The 17255-nt window shown below is 40.9% G+C and overlaps 1 non-coding gene across 1 annotated transcript; it reads right to left on the reverse strand.

Annotated features, from left to right (window-relative positions):
- Positions 1 to 11336: 11336 nt before the first annotated feature.
- On the reverse strand, positions 11337 to 11418 carry TRNAS-GCU (transfer RNA serine (anticodon GCU)). The gene has a single exon. It is a non-coding gene; the product is annotated as a tRNA-Ser (tRNA).
- Positions 11419 to 17255: the final 5837 nt, after the last annotated feature.

Consider the following 17255-nt stretch of genomic DNA (forward strand, 5'->3'; position numbering starts at 1 on the left):
TTATAATTAAAGTGACTCTCTTATAGACAATACATAATTGGGTCTTGTGTTTCTGTTTTTTTTTAATCAGTCTGGCAATCTCTAGACTTTAGAGTGTGTAGTTCATTAACATTTAATGTTACTAAATACTGGTTTATTGATAGCTCAATAATGAAATTAGATCATGTCCACCATTTTATTATTTGTCTTCTTTACTTTTTGTCCTCCTTGTTTTTGTCCTTGTTCCTTTTTTCCCTGATTTCTTTTGGATTATTTAAATTTTTTATGATTCCATTTAAAATAACCCATTGAATTTTTAATAACACGTTGAAGAAGGTTGATTTACCTCCTTCTACAATTCCTCATTGGTTATTCTTTGTATTAAAATATAGAAGAAAAAATAAATTTTTTGAATTTGGAAATTAAATTTGAATTTTGAAATTAGATCATATTTTTGAATTTTGAAATTAAACTGGACAGAATTCTTTAAACCTAGAATTGCTCATGAAAATATTGGGTGCCAAAGATTTTATCCAATGAATCTATAAGAATAGAATGAGTCCACAGAACAAATTTAAAGGGTAGAGGGAAAAAATAAACCATCTCTAATTGTTTCTTACTAGATCCAGTGCATTCAATAAACCTTTTATAGTGCTACACTACTGTTTTTTTCTCGTTATTACAATTATCCCCAGATGGGAAAGTAAGAGCAATGTGAAGCTGATGGAAAATATGAATGATCGAGGATTGCCTTTATGCCTCACTTTACCATTTAAGAAATATAATCACCACAGTGATCTTTCACACAGAGGGTTGAAGGGTTTTTCCACCTGTTATGTTTCCTGTTACATTCTGGATAAGAAATAGACTTTTTTTTCTCCCTGGGTGCCTGTTAAAGATATTTGAGAAGAATGCCAGTTCAAGACCAAAGTCTGATAAAAATGGGAATGTGTTTTATTTCCCTATTTTTCACTCTTTCCTCTTACTAGGAAGTGATGTATAAGAAGGAGGTGAAAGAACCAATATGGATTGAATCCTTACTGTGGTCCAAACTCTGTATAGACTATCTCCACATTATCTCTTTTTATTGCCAAACTACCCTACCAAGCAGTTAGTATTGTTTCTGCTGTATTATACAGACTACAAAGCTCAAAGAATCTAGGTACCATGTCCAAAACCTTCTTGTGTGTGTGTTCCCAGTCACTGTGACCCCATGACCCATGGACGATATTCCCACCAGGCTCTTCTGTCCATGGAATTTTTCAAGCAAGAATACTGAAGCAGGTTGCCATTTCCTCCTCCAGGGGATCCTCCGGATCCATGGATTGAATCCACATCTCTGCTATCTCCTGCATTGGCAGGTGGATTCTTTACCACTGTGCCAGTTAGTAAGCCTCCAAACCTACTTAGAAGTCATGAATTCCTCAGAAACTTAAAAATTAGCATGTATCCTTTTTTTCCGTTCCAAGATTCCTCACATGGTTTCTTCCCAGATGGCGCTAGTAGTAAAAGAACCCGCCTGCCAATGCAGGTGACATAAGAGACATGGGTTCCATCCCTGAGTTGGGAAGTTCTCCTGGAGAACAGAATGGCAGCCCACTCCAGTATGCTTCCTGGACAATTCCATGGACAGAGGAGCCTGGCAGGCTATAGTCCATGCGGTCGCAAAAAGTCGGACACAACCGACGTGACTTAGCACAGCACAGAAGCCATATCATACGATATTTCTCTTTCTCTAACCTCACTCAGTGTGAAAATTCCTAAGTCTGTCCATGCTGCTGCAAATGACATTATTTCATTCTAGTTATGGCTGAGCAATATTTCATCAATATTCATCGTATGTGTATACCATCTCTTCCTTATCCATTCTTCTGTCAATGGACATCTGAACTTACTAACAAACAAAAACAGACTCACAGACTTAGAGAACAAACTTACAGTTACCAGGGGGAAAGGGTGGTGTGGGAGGGACAGACAGAGACTGTGGAACTGAATTTCTATATTTAAAATAGAAAATGAACAAGAACCTACTGTACAGCACAGGGAACTCTGCTCAATATTTTGTAACAACCTAAATGAGAAAGGAGTTTGAAAAAGAATAAATACATGTATATATATAACTGAATCACTTTGCTGTACACCTGACACTAACATAATGTTTGTAATCAACCCTACTCCAATATAAAATAAAGTTTTTAAAATGTAAAAAAAATTAGCATGCAAATAGCACTTCTAGGAATTTCTCAGAAGGCAATTCTCACACTGATGCCCAAAGACATTTACGAGAATGTTTTCCACAACATTGTTGACAGTAATGGAAAACTGGAAGCAACCTAAATGCCATAACTAGAAGAAGAACTAGGTTAGTTCTGATGCTTTCTCATAACGAATACTGTGCAGATGTTGACAAATAATGTTAAGTTAAAAAATCACATTCATCTTCTACTCGTGGGCCCCCGAGGAGACACGTTCAAGAATATTCACGAATATGAAGGAACAAGTAGAGTTTATCTACTACAAGCAGTTCTTTATTGGAAGAGGAGAATTAAGGGAGGGGCTTGTACTTTTTAAAATTAGTTTTTATTGGAGTAGAGTTGCTTTACAATGTTGTGTTCGTTTCTGCTGTACAGCAGAGTGAGTCAGCTATACAGCCCCTCTCGTTTAGATTTCCTTCCCATTTAGGTCACCACAGAGTACTGAGTAGAGTTCCTTGTGCTATATAGTAGGTTCTCATTATAATCTATTTTATAAACAGGAGTGTACATCTGTCAGTACCAATCTCCCAATTCACCCTGTTCCCCCCTTCCAAGGGGGGCTTGTATTTTTAATATACTTTGATATTGCATGTTTTCACATATAACTTGTGTAACTTTTCTAAATAGAATACTTTAATATCTGCATGATTACTAGGTGAGAAGACCCTAAAGTTGCTTTAATACAATCTTCCCTATTACTGCACCTGTTTTGTATAGCAAGGACCTTCCAAGGCCCTGAAGAACACTAGAACTGGAAGGCAGGAATATTAACGCTGGTGGTATAGGCCTGGACAAGGTGGATCTGAGCAACCAGATCCAACAGTAGCCCTGAGTAGACCCCTCGGGAAACCTCACACTTGATAAGTGCTCCTGAATGAGTTAAGAAAATTCGTGCCAGTTGTGACTTAGAAACAAAGGTTACATTTATCATCAATAATAAGCTATTTGTTGTGGTTGTTCAGTTGCTAAGTCGTGTCCAACTCTTTGCCACCCCATAGACTGCAGCACGCCAGGCTTCCCTGTCCTTCACCATCTCCCAGAGTTTGCTCAAACTCATGTCCATTGAGTCAGTGATGCCATCCAATCATCTCATTCTCTGTTGCCCTCTTCTCCTGCCCTCAAACTTGCCCAGCATCAGGGTCTATTCTAATGAGTCAGTTCTTCACTTTAGGTGGCCCAAGTATTGGAGCTTCAGGTTCAGCATCAGTTCTTCCAATGATTTTTCAGGAGTCTTCTCCAGAAACATTAAACTAAAAAATGCCATTTACACTGTTAAGATTGGCAAAAATTTTAAAGCTTCACAATACCAAGTTAAGCTAAAAACAAACCAAGCTATCCAGTGTCACTTGTGGGAATACATATTGTTATAACCACTTTAAACAATTGGTCAATTCCCAGAAAAACTGGAGACAAGTCTACCCAACAAGTTAGCAATGCCGAATATTTAAGAGATATTCTTGTCAAGAGATCTACATAAGAATGCACATGGCAAGAGTATAATGCTCACATTGTGAGCTGTCCATATGGTAGATTACTTAGCAGGAAAATTAAGTAGACTAGAGTTATACATTTTAATAAACATAAATCTTGACAAGATAAAATTGAGCATATCTTTTATCAAGATACTGTATTTCCTGATAAAAATATCTTGTATTAATATTTTATCAAGATGAAAGTGAAAATTGCTCAGTCATGCCCGACTCTTTGCGACCCCATAGACGATGGAATCCATGGAATTCTCCAGGTCAGAATACTGGAGTGGGTAGCCTTTCTCTTCTCCAGTGGATCTTTCCAACCCCTACATTGCTGGTGGATTCTTTATCAGCTGAGCCACAAGGGAAGCCTAATTGATCAATTGATAAAACAGATCAATCCTGTATCAGTTGACCCCAGTTGATATAGGAGTTTCAACATCATCTACAGTATTTTGTTTTGACAAAAAAGAGGAGAGGGGACACTGGATAACAGAAAAAAAAACCCCAAAAGATTCTAAAGTATATGGAGAAAAACATCTATATTTTTAAAATTTTGATGATGTGCACATAAGTGTTTGTTATACTATTCTCTGTCTTTTCTACATTTTTTGAAGTATTTAATAAGGAGGAAAAAAGAAAATACATAGGAAAGAATATTCTGAGAACAGACACCAATATTTTAATGGTGATTATCTCTAAAAGGTAAGATTCTAAATGACTTTGATTTCTTTTTTTATATTTTTCTCTATGTTATAGTTGTATACAAAACATTTTATTTATAACAATAAAAGTGCATTGTTGTAAAGCTAATATATACAACTTTATGACATAATGGGCTTCCATGATAGCTCAGTTGGTAAAGAATTTGCCAGCAATGCAGGAGACCCCAGTTCGAATCCTGGGTTGGGAAGATCCACTTAAGAAGGGATAGGCTATCCACTCCATATTCTTGGGCTTCCTTTGTGGCTCAGCTGATAAAGAATCCTCCTGCAATGAAGGAGACCTGGGTTCGATCCCTGGGTTGAGAAGATCCCCTGGAGAAGGGAAAGGCTACCCATTCCAGTATTCTGGACTAGAGAATTCCACGGACTGTATAGTCCATGGGGTCACAAAGTCAGACACAGCTGAGAACTTTCACTTCATTTCACTTCGCTTCACTTATGATATATAATGAAACTACATGAATTATAGACCCAACATGAAGAACTAGAACCAAACTAAGATATTAACAGTTGTTAACCCTTGAATTGGGAAAGGGGAGTTTTTCTTCATATTTTTCTCTAAACATTAATTGTTCCATAGTGGAAAAATTATACATTTGTAAAAGTTGGGCTAAATCAAAAGCTATATGGTTTAAATGAAAAGAAACTCAAATTTTTTTCCACATTGTAAAATATTCATGTTCCTAACAATGAACTAAAGGTTACCAAAAAATTTGCTTTTAAAAAATTTATTTTTTCAATAATCTGATTGGAGTATAGTTGCTTTACAATGTTATGTTAGTTTCTACTGTACAACAAATTGAATCAGATATACTTTTCCATGCATTCTCCTCCCTTTTGGATTTCCTTCCCATTCAGGTCACCACAGAGCATTAACTTGAGTTCCCTGTGCTATACAGTACGTTCTCATTAGTTATCTATAGTTAGATCATTTTTAAATGAAGTTAGCTATGATATTTCAATTTATCTTGATATTCTGTGAGCGCTCATTCTGCTAATCAAAATATTGAGTTAAATAGCATGAGCTATTCCCTAAATAAATTGTAAGAGGTGATGGTTTATTAGGAAAGAGGGAACATAAGGTTCTAAGTGGCCTGGTGGCGTGTGTTGTTTCTACTAAGAAGGAAGCAACAAAGCCATTTAATCAAGGCAGTGCCTCCTATAAATCTTCAGGAACTCTCCCAGGAAGCCTTTAAGAGATGGATTCCATATCACTGCTGATAAATGTTCCAATTAAATTTTTAGTATTGCCCTCATGGGACTTTCCAGCCTGGAAGAAGAACAATGTGATACTAGCCTCCAGATTCTCCATCCTCTACAAGATTTTCACACATCAGGGAGGCCAAGAGCAGCCTGTTGACTACAATGCTAATGTGAAATGATGGCACTGCTCCAGGAGTCCTGAAACTCTGCTCCAGAATCAATGCAAAGCCCTGACAATCTTAGAATTTCTGTATACACATATACATTGTCATTCAGTTGCTCAGTCGTGTCTGACTCTTTGCAATCCCATGGACTGCAGGACACCAGGCTTCCCTGTCCTTCACTATCTCCCAGAGGTTGCTCAAACTCCTGTCCATTGAATTGGTGATGCTATCCAACCATTTCATCCTCTGTCATCCCCTTCTCCTCCTGCCTTCAATCTTTCCCAGCATCAGGGTCTTTTCCAATGAGTCAGCTCTTTGCATCAGCTGGCCAAAGTATTGGAGCTACAGCTTCAGCATCAATCCTTCCAGTGAATATTCAGGGTTGATTTCCTTTAGGATTGACTGGTTGGATCTCCTTGCAGTCCAAGGGACTCTCAAGCATCACAGTTCAAAAGCTTCAATTCTTTGGTGATCAGCTTTCTTTATGGTCCAACTCTCACATCCATACACGACTACTAGAAGAACCAAAGCACATACAGGTGGGTGTCTTCAAATATAAGCGCATTGTTACTTTCTGGATGAAAACAATAGTCTAGAAAAGTTCTACAATCCTCTTCTCTGCCACTCCTCTGCACTCCATCCCATCAGTAACAGCCAAACCCCAAGAAGCAGCTGCCCTCTATCAAGCCATCTGAATTTGCCCATACTATCTGTTGGATCAGTTTTATAATGTACATATGCAATCTGTTATATCAGACTTGAACAGAGAGGACTCAAGGTAGCAAAATCAAGGATTTTTGCCCCAAAGTGTACCCCCCCCGCAAAAAAAAAAAAGAATCTTAGAGAATTTAAACAATTTTCCAGGATTGCTCTTGTAGCTAGCTGATAGTCCAGATTGGCCTTCAGTTCAGTTCAGTCGCTCAGTCGTGTCCGACTCTCTGCGATCCATGAATCCCAGCACGCCAGGCCTCCCTGTCCATCACCAACTCCCAGAGTTCACTCAGACTCACGTCCATCGAGTCTGTGATGCCATCCAGCCAGCTCATCCTCTGTCGTCCCCTTCTCCTCCTGCCCCCAATCCCTCCCAGCATCAGAGTCTTTTCCAATGAGTCAACTCTTCTCATGAGGTGGCCAAATTATTGGAGTTTCAGCTTTAGCATCATTCCTTCCAAAGAACACCCAGGGCTGATCTCCTTCAGAATGGACTGGTTGGATCTCCTTGCAGTCCAAGGGACTCTCAAGAGTCTTCTCCATAGTTCAAAAGCATCAATTCTTCAGCGCTCAGCTTTCTTCACAGTCCAACTCTCACATCCATACATGACCACTGGAAAAACTCATAGCCTTGACTAGACGGACATTAGTTGGCAAAGCAATGTGTCTGCTTTTGAATATGCTATCTAGGTTGGTCATAACTTTCCTTCCAAGGAGTAAGCGTCTTTTAATTTCATGGCTGCAATCACCATCTACAGTGATTTTGGAGCCCAGAAAAATAAATTCTGACACTGTTTCCACTGTGTTTCCCCATCTATTTGCCAGGAAGTGATGGGACCAGATGCCATGATCTTCGTTTTCTGAATGTTGAGCTTTAAGCCAACTTTTTCACTCTCCTTTTTCACTTTCATCAAGAGGCATTTTATTTCCTCTTCACTTAGAATGGTGGCTGCAAGTGTGCAGGAGGGCAGAAAGGAGCTACTCCACATTCAAGGTCAGGAGGGGCGGCGGTGAGGAGATACCCCTCGTCCAAGGTAAGAGAAACCCAAGTAAGACAGTAGGTGTTGTGAGAGGGCATCAGAGGGCAGACACACTGAAACCATATTCACAGAAAACTAGTCAATATAATCACAAGGACCACAGCCTGGTCTAACTCAGTGAAACTAAGCCATGCCCTGTGGGGCCACCCAAGAAGGGCAGGTCATGGTGGAGAGGTCTGACAGAATGTGGTCCACTGGAGAAGGGAATGGCAAACCACTTCAGTATTCTTGCCTCAAGGACCCCATGAACAGTATGAAAAGGCAAAATGATAGGATACTGAAAGAGGAACTTCCCAGGTTGGTAGGTGCCCAATATGCTACTGGAGATCAGTGGAGAAATAACTCCAGAAAGAATGAAGGGATGGAGCCAAAGCAAAAACAATACCCAGCTGCGGATGTGACTGGCGATAGAAGCAAGGTCTGATGCTGTAAAGAGCAATATTACATAGGAACCTGGAATGTCAGGTCCATGAATCAAGGCAAATTGGAAGTGGTCAAACAGGAGATGGCAAGAGTGAACATGAACATTCTAGGAATCGGCGAATTAAAATGGACTGGAATGGGTGAATTTAACTCAGATGACCATTATATCTACTACTGCGGGGAGGAATCCCTTAGAAGATTGGCCTTAGACAAAAGGAAAAAAATGTGAGAGTGATAGTTGGAAGGCTACAAAGGCAGATAAGTAAATTAAATAATGAATTTTTAAAAATTCATCTCTTTTAACTCTTTATCTTTTGTCCTTTTCTTGGGTTAATGAAACCCTACAAACACATTTCCATATACAGTTTTATCCTCATTGCTTTAGGGACTTGGATTTGAATAGCCATAGGAAACGCAGCTGACCCCCTCCCTTGTCCTACGCTCTCTGTTTTAATTTTGCTTTCTCAATACCCATTTAAAATATACAAGGATTTTGCTGCCCCCTCCAAGATTTTGCATCTTTCTGCTTAATTAATTACCCCCAACCGAAAAATGACTGTTCCACATACTTGGAGATATATGGTAATCAAGCAACTAAATGCTCCTTTTGCTAATGACATGTTTTTTCAATATGTTTAAATGAGAGGCTCATTGGAAATTATTCACTTTCTTCTAAGTTGCAAAAGAAAATGAACGGCAAATTATGGCTGTGTAAGCACGTGCTAGCTCAGATTCTGTTCCACTGAATTAATCTGCCATCCACAGAGCTATTGACAGCTAGCTCTTTCCTTGAGCCATTTCACTTACCAGATGGAAATAGTTAGAAATTTAATTTCCTTGACGGGTCATTTAGGTTGGAGACCACATCTTTGTAACACAAAAGCCACATCATTCATTGGAAAAACTAGGAGAACAATGGCTTCTGTAAGTGTTGCAACCATGGGAAGAGGGAGTGTGAGTTAAAAGGATTTCAGGTCATCACTGATTTTTCAGATGAGGAGACCAAACGGGGTTGATCAAAATCAGAGCTGAAACTAGGAACTAAGACTTTTAACACTCGACCTCCCTCTCCCTCCCTCGCATCCTGCTGCTACCAGCATTCCTCATACCTGTGTGGTTACTCGGTTGCGATTGCGTCTGACTCTTTGTGACCCCATAGACTGTAGCTTACCAGGCAAGAATACTGGAGTGGGTTGCCATTTCCTCCTCCAGGGGATCTTCCCAACACAGGGACTGAACCCCAGTCTCTTGCATTTCTTGAATTGGGAGGCAGATTCTTTACCACTGCAACACCTGGGAAGTCCAGTGTCTGCGGTAAATAAAAGGAAACTCGATGACTCAGAACATCAAACCAGTGCTCTGTGACAACCTAGAGGGCTGGGATGGAGTGTGAGGTGGCAGAGAGGTTAAAGAGAGAGAGGACATGTGTATACCTATGGCTGATTCATGCTGATGTATAGCAGAACCAGCACAATTTTGTAAACCAATTATTCTTCAATTAAAAATAAATGAAAGAAAATGGAGCTTGGGGAGAGGCACTAGAACAGACCAACAAAGCACACTTGCAATTTTCTACAAATTCCTTAATTACACAGCTTCATGCAACCACAGAAGCTGCCCACTCACACATAGCCCAGCGCCCACACGGCCCAAGGCAGGTAATTCATCATTATCTTATAGCACTCAGGGTGGGCAGTTCCAGGCAGAATGAAGAAGAGGGCCAAGGGTCAAGAGCAATACAGATGGAGCTGCTCTCCAGTCCCCATCCCTCCCATCCGCTCAGGCTGATCCCTTTTCATTTAAAAATCCAGACACGTTGGATAGAAAGCTCTGCTTATCAAATCTGCTCTTAATAACCAATTTTTATCAAACTTTATTTGATGGAACCAACATATGTTTGTTCTTAGAATAAAGTACATCTATTGGTCCCACTGCTAAAATGACTCTGGGCCAAAAGTGAATGGTGTTAAGAGTGGTCTTTAAAAGCCTTAGAACCAGAAAGAAAGGAGTTTCAATCCAAAATCTATCACTTCTTAGCTGCAAAGCCCTGCGTGAATCATTTATTTGTTCATCAATATCTTCCCAGAGGCTTCTCAGTGGTGATAAAGAATCCACCTGCCAATGCAGGAGACAGGTTCAGTCTTCGGGTGGCAAAGATCCCCTGGAGGAGGAAATGGCAACCTGCTCCAATATTCCTGCCTGGAAATTTCAGTTTTCCAGAGGAGCCCAGCAGCACACAGTGCACACACACACATACATCTTACTGAGCACACTAGCCTATAGGAGTTCAAGACTCCCCCTAGCAAGGGCGGCTGGAGCTGAGATCAGAAGGACAGTGCATGAGTATGTGCTAAGTCGCTTCAGTTGTGTCTGACTCTTTGCAACCCCATGGACTGTAACCTGCCAGGCTCCTCTGTCCATGGGATTCTCCAGGCAAGAATAGTGGAGTGGGTTGCCATGCCTCCTCCAGGGGATCTTCCCGACCCAGGGATTGAACCCGTGTCTCTTAGGTCTGCTGCATTGTCAAGAGGGTACTTTACCACTAGTGCCACCTAGGAAGCCCTTAAGTGTACAATAAGTTGCTGCGATGAGGAGGAGCCTGCATCCCAGGCACGGTGCAGTGCTGAGAGGGAACACATCCCACACGGGAGCCTGAGTCTGGGCAGAGTGAGCTGAGAAGTGGGGCACATGCTGAGGTCAAAGAAACAGAGCGGAGCCTGTGGCCATGGTAAGGAGGTTTGCCCTCATTCTAGGTGGCATGGGGGTTGTGGGGCATGATCAGATCTAAGCAGAGAGAGCAGACTGGGGGACAGCATGGACACAGGTGTACGTGTGGGAGGCGAGTGCATAATCCAAACAAGAGCTAGCAATGCTCCAGATGGAAAGAGTAAACAGAATCTAGGGGATTTTTCAAAGCTAAAATCAATAAGCCTGAATAATAAATTGGATATGGGAAATGAGAGAAAGGGGTTAATCAGAGCTAACTCATACTGCTTTGGCTTATGTAACTGGGTAGGTGGTGGTATCATTCTCTGAAAAACAGAATTCAAGGAGGACCAGAGTGGTGACATAAACTTCTGAGCCTCAGTTTCCTCATCTATAAAATGGGGATGAAATTGAAAGTGAAGTCGCTCAGTCGTGTCTGACTCTTTGCCACCCCATGGACTGTAGCATACCACACTCCTCCATCCATGGGATTTTCCAGGCACGAGTACTGGAGTGGGTTGCCATTTCCTTCTCCAGAGGCTCTTCCCGATCCAGGAATCGAACCCATGTCTCCTGCATTGTAGGCAGACGCTTTACCATCTGAGCCACCACGGAAGTCCTAAAAAATTAAGAACTACCTCCAGTGTAACAACATGAACGACAAGGATGGGATACGAACCCACGCGTGTAAAGCACAATGGATTAGCAGTCTATCGCCTTAACCACTCAGCCACCTCGTCCCACACAATGGGATGCACCCATGCTAAGTCTCTTCAGTCATGTCTGACTCTTTGCAACCCTATGGACTGTCATCCTCAGGGATTCTCCAGGCAGGAAAACTGGGGTGGGTTGCCCTGCCCTCCTCCAAGGGATCTTCCTGACCCAGGGATCAAACTTGCACCGCTTACGTCTCCTGCATTGGCAAGTGGGTTCTTCATCACTAGCACCACCTGGGAAGCCCAAAATGGGAATTGCGATATCTATATCACGATGTTGCTAGAAGCGTTAGAGAAAGTTCCCAGAAAGTGACTGGTGTGCAGCCGTCTCCCACATGAACAGTACTTATTCTCATTGGCTGTTATTTCTTGATCTGATTGTAAATTCAGGGTATCAGATGTCTATTTATTTTCACTCTCTTCTTTGATCGTTCTATCAAATTGGTGCTTTCCTGATCTAATCACCTTAAATAATCTCTATTATGCCATCCTAGCAAAATAGGCAAAGTAGCAATTGCTCTCAAAAACTTAATATTGTAAATGGCACTGCTACAGTTTAGTTCATAATAACTTACTTTGCTCTTCAAGGGAAAATATTGATTGTAAATGCCATTCCCAATATTAGCCAAATGTTCCCATGCAAATGTATTTAGTAACCAGGGATGTGATAATGGGTCATTTAAGGGAAGCCAAAAAATACTGCTCCCAAATTCAAGGGAGAAAAAATAACATGTACTCAGCACTTCAGAGTTCATAAAGCGCCATCACCCACACTGTATTAATGAAAAGTCACACTGTTTGGGGGCGCATTGGTGAGGAGGATAGTGAGTGCTTTCATAGTTATTTTTAAAAGTGGGATTAACTTGGAAAAGTGCCTTGCTCTAGCCCACAAAACAAGGAAGTAGCAGAAGAGACTAAAATACAAGTCCTGTGGTTCCCCATTCTAAATATATCTATCAAAATCCCCCAGTGGCCAGTATTAAGTCATTCAGTGGAAACAGTAAAATATCATGCAGCCACTAAACAGAGAGGCCAGGCAAGACCACTGAACTTTCATGGTGTCATTTGTCAGTTATACTGGAGAATGCTTTATGTACACTTGAGAAGAAGGTGTACTCTTCTGCATTTGCATGGAATGTCCTGAAGATATCAATGAGATCCGTCTCATCTGATGTATCATTTAAGACTTGAGTTTCCTTATTAATTTTCTCTTTTGATGGTTTGTCCATTGGTGTGAGTGGGGTGTTAAAGTCTCCCACTATTATTGTGTTACTGTCAGTTTCTCCTTTTACGTCTGTTAGTGTTTGTCTTATGTATTGAGGTGCTCCTATGATGGGTGCATAGATATTTACAATTGTCATGTCTTCCTCTTGGATTGATCCCTTGATCTTTATGTAGTGTCCTTCCTTATCTCTTGCAATCTTCTTTATTTTAAGGTCCATTTTTTCTGATATGAGGATTGCTACTCCAGCTTTCTTTTGCTTTCCATTTGCATGGGATATATTTTTCCATCCTCTCACTTTCAGTCTACATGTGTCTTTAGGTCTGAAGTGGGTTTCTTGTAGACAGCATATATATTTGGGTCTTGTTTTTGTATCCATTCAGCCAATCTGTGTCTTTTGGTTGGAGCATTTAATCCATTTACATTTAAAGTAATTAGTGATATATATGTTTCTATTGCCATTTTATTAATTATTTGGGATTAATTTTGTATATCTTTTCCCTTATCTTGTATTTCTTGACCATATAAGTCCCTTTAACATTTGTTGTAAAGCTGGTTTGGTAGTACTGAATTCTCCTAACTTTTGCTTTTCTGAAAAACTTTTTATTCCTCCATCAATTTTGAATGAGATACTTGCTGGGTACAGTAATTTTGGTTGTAGATTTTTCCCTTTCAGTACTTTAAATATACCTTCCCATTCCCTTCTGGCCTGCAAGTTTCTGCTGAAAGATCAGCTGTTAAATATATAGGGTTTCCCTTGTATGTTACTTGTTGCTTTTCCCTTGCTGCTTTTAATATTCTGTCCTTGTGTTTAGTCTTTGTTAGTTTGATTAGTATGTGTTTTGGCATGTTTCTCCTTGAGTTTATCCTGTATGGAACTCTTTGTGTCTCTTGGACTTGATTGACTATTTCCTTTTCCATGTCAGGGAAATTTTCAAGTATAATCTCTTCAAAAATTTTCTCATACCCTTTCTTTTTCTCTTCTTCTTCTGGGACCCCTATAATTCAAATGTTGGTGCATTTGATATTGTCCCAGAGGTCTCTGAGACTTTTTATTCTTTTTACTTTATTCTGCTCTTCAGAAGTTATTTCCACCATTTATCTTCCAGCTCATTCTTCTGCTTCAGATATTCTGCTATTGATTCCTTCCAGAGTATTTTTAATTTCAGTAATTGTGTTGTTTGTCTCTTTAGCTTTATTCTTTAATTTTTCTAGGTCTTTGTTAATTGATTCTTGCATTTTCTTCACTTTTTGTCCAATGTTCTTACTCATCTTTACTATCATTATGCTGAATTCTTTTTCAGGTAGTCTGCCTATCTCCTCATCATTTATTTGGACTTCTGCACTTCAAATTTGTTCCTTCATTTGTGTAGTATTTCTCTGTCTTTTCATTATTATTTTTTAAACTTATTGTGTTTGAGGTCTCCTTTTCCCAGGCTTCAAGGTTGAATTCTTTCTTCTTTTTGTTTCTGCCCTGCTAAGGTTGGTCCAGTGGTTTGTGTAAGCTTGTACAAGGTGAGATTTGTGCTGAGTTTTTTGTTTGTTTGTTTGTTTTTGCTTGTTTTTCCTCTGATGGGCAAAGCTAAGTGAGGTGGTAATCCTGTCTGCTGATGATTGCCTCATGTTTTGGGTTTGTTTGTTATTTAGATGAGGCATCCTGAACAGGGTACTACTGGTGGTTGGGTGATGCCAGGTCTTGTATTCAAGTGGTTTCCTTTGTGTGAGTTCTCACTGCTTGATACACCCTAAGATTCATTCTCTGGTAGTCTAGGGTCTTGGAGTCAGTGCTCCCACTCCAAAATCTCAGGGGTTGATCTCTGATCAGGAACGAGGATTCCTCAAGTGATTTGTTATGGCATTAAGTGAGATTAAAACAAATACCCAAAAGTGAGAAACCAAAGATGAACCCCAGACAAATGGCAGTTACAAAATCAGGCAAATAATAATTAAAATAATGGAATGTACACATATACATATACCCTCACAAACAAAGTCAAAACAGTCCAATAAAATAAAGTACAGTAGATTGACCTGGTGAACAAAGGAAATCAAAAATTATATTTACCAGCTAAGAACAAAACTAACGAAAGCATAAACTGGAAAACAAAACTAAAGCAAGGTGCCAAGTGGGGAATAAAGCAACGAAAACAAAACCACCAAGCATGTTGAGAGGAAAGGAAAGAAAGCAAGGAAAGAAAGAACAGATATGCAAAGTTAGCTAGAGGTAGATAAAGAAGACTTATATCCCTTAAAGATTAACTGCAAGGGGAAAGGACAGTAGGAAAGGCAAACAAAGGAATAAATGTAGAAAAGATATAACAGGTTTACATTTTTTTTCATTAAAATTATGAAAAAGATAAAAGAAAAAAAAAAAAGGAAGAAGGAAGAAAAAAAAGGAAAGCTCCACAAAACTGAAAAATCCAACGTAGAGGCAGAGGTTTAAAACAACAATAGAACGTGTGACTGAATATACACATATACATATACACCCATAAGCTAAATCAAGAGAGTCCAACAGAAATAAGGTACAATAGATGCACCTGGCAAACAAAGGACACCAAAAATGTTATCTGCTAGTTAAGAACAAAGCTAACTAAAGCACAAATGGGAAAATAAAACCAAAGCAAGATGCCAACTGGGGAACAAACCGATGAAAATAAAGCTAACAAATATGTTGAGAGGAAAGAAAAGAAAGGAAGAATAGAGATGCAAAGTTAAACAGAGATAGATAAAGAGGATTTATATACATTAAAGATTAACTGCAAGGGGAAAAGGACAGTAGGAAAGCAAACAAGGGAATAAATGTAGAAAAAATAATAATAGGTTTAAAAATCAAAAACTGAAATTAAAAAAAGAGAAAAGAAAGAAGAAAAAAAAAAAAAGGAAAACTCCACAGAACTGCAAAAGCCCAATGTAGAGGCAGAGGTTTATAACAACAATAAAAAATGTGACTGAGAGTAAAAAAAGCTCAAAAGCTGAATTAGATTTCATAATGCCCATAAAATCGACAACTACAATGGGGGGAGGGGGTGGAAAGGAAAAAAAGAAAAGAAAAAATCCAAAGGAATCTATAGAACAAGTCAAAATATAAGAATAATAAATGTTTGAGTCTCTGCTGTCAGAGTCCTTTCCCTGGCTGGGAGTCACAGTCCACCTCACCTCCCTAGGATGCCCTCCAACACTGCTGGTTTCTGGACCTGCTGTGGGGGCAGCTCAGATTCTAATCTAGTCCCGCTCCTGTGTGTTCTTGCCTCCAGTGTCCACAGCTATCAGAGCTAGTGTGTCTTTTTTTGTGGGAGCTCTCAAGGGCCTTTTATATAGTCCACAGACACAGAGTCTGCCTAGTTGATTGTGTGGATTTAATCTGCACCTTGTACAGCTGGTGGGAAGGTTCTGGGTCTTCTTCCTTAGCCACACTGCCCCTGGGTTTCAATTGTGGTTTTATTTCCAACTCTACATGTGGGTCGTCCACTGGGGATTGCTTCTGAAGCTGCCCTGGAGGGCTTGGGCTTGCCCCTGGGAGGGCCAGGCCTGGAGGTGGTGCAGCTGCTTGGGTCACAGGGGTTCTGGCAGCACCAGGTACTCAGCTGGTGGCTAGGGCAGCAGGAAATACAGTGCTCTAGAAGGGTATGGCACCCAGTTTTGGCCCATACGCTCCAGTATTCTTGCCTGGAGAACCCCCCTGACTGAGAAGCCTGGCAGGCCACAGTCTACAGGGTCACAAAGAGTTGGACAGGACCAAAGTGACCCTGCCCACAAAGATGCAAGATTTTTTTTTTGCCTGTGGCAGCTCTGCCCCAGTGAGAGTTGAGCATGAAGATGGTGCAGCTGCTTGGCTTGCGGGGACCCTGGCAGCACCAAGTGTTTAGGGATACAGACTGCCTCTGCAGCAGGAGTTCTGGCCTTATCAGAGTCTTTTTCTGAGCCTCCTGTAGCTGGCCATCAGAAGGCCTCTTTGGCCAGTCTTTCTCTGTAGCTCCACCTGTTCAGGCACTTATAGGACTCCCTTGCCTGGTGTCCTTCTCTGTTGTTCAGCTTGTCAGGCACATGGAGGCATCCTACTCTGTAGATTGGCTTGTCAGGCACTTATAGGAGCACCCTGGGAGGGGTCCTACTCTGTAGTTCAGTGCATCAGGCATTTGATGGGCCAGCCTCTCTACTGTTCAGCTGCTGATGCTCGCGTGGCGAGAGAGAAGCTGTGGGGATGGCTCCACCCCCATGCATGACTCAGCAGTATCGCCTTGCTTCCATGGCTGCCTAGATTTCCTCCACAGGCATTTCCCACGATCTCCTCCCTCCCATCCCCTTGATCCATCTCTCTGAAGTCAACAGCAGCCTTCACACCGGGATTGCTCCACAATGCCTAAACTCCAGCTCCCAGCTGCTGCACCTTCCAGGGGACCTGCGTCCCTGTCCAAGGTACGCATCGCTGAGGCAAGGACTGTCTGTTTCTCATTCCATTTAGGCTGGCACAGATCAGCTGTTTCACTCTCAGCCTTAAATGTTTCTCCTCTGACTCAGACAATTGCCCCGATGTGGGGATCGGACCCCTGCTTCAGTTCCCCCACCCACCGAGGGCAGGTTCAGTCCTACTAACACTCCTGTTTCTCCCCCTAGTTCCTTTGTCCTATCTAGTTTT

The sequence above is a fragment of the Capricornis sumatraensis genome, chromosome 19 (assembly GCF_032405125.1).
Source record: "Capricornis sumatraensis isolate serow.1 chromosome 19, serow.2, whole genome shotgun sequence".
Classification (NCBI taxonomy): domain Eukaryota; kingdom Metazoa; phylum Chordata; class Mammalia; order Artiodactyla; family Bovidae; genus Capricornis; species Capricornis sumatraensis.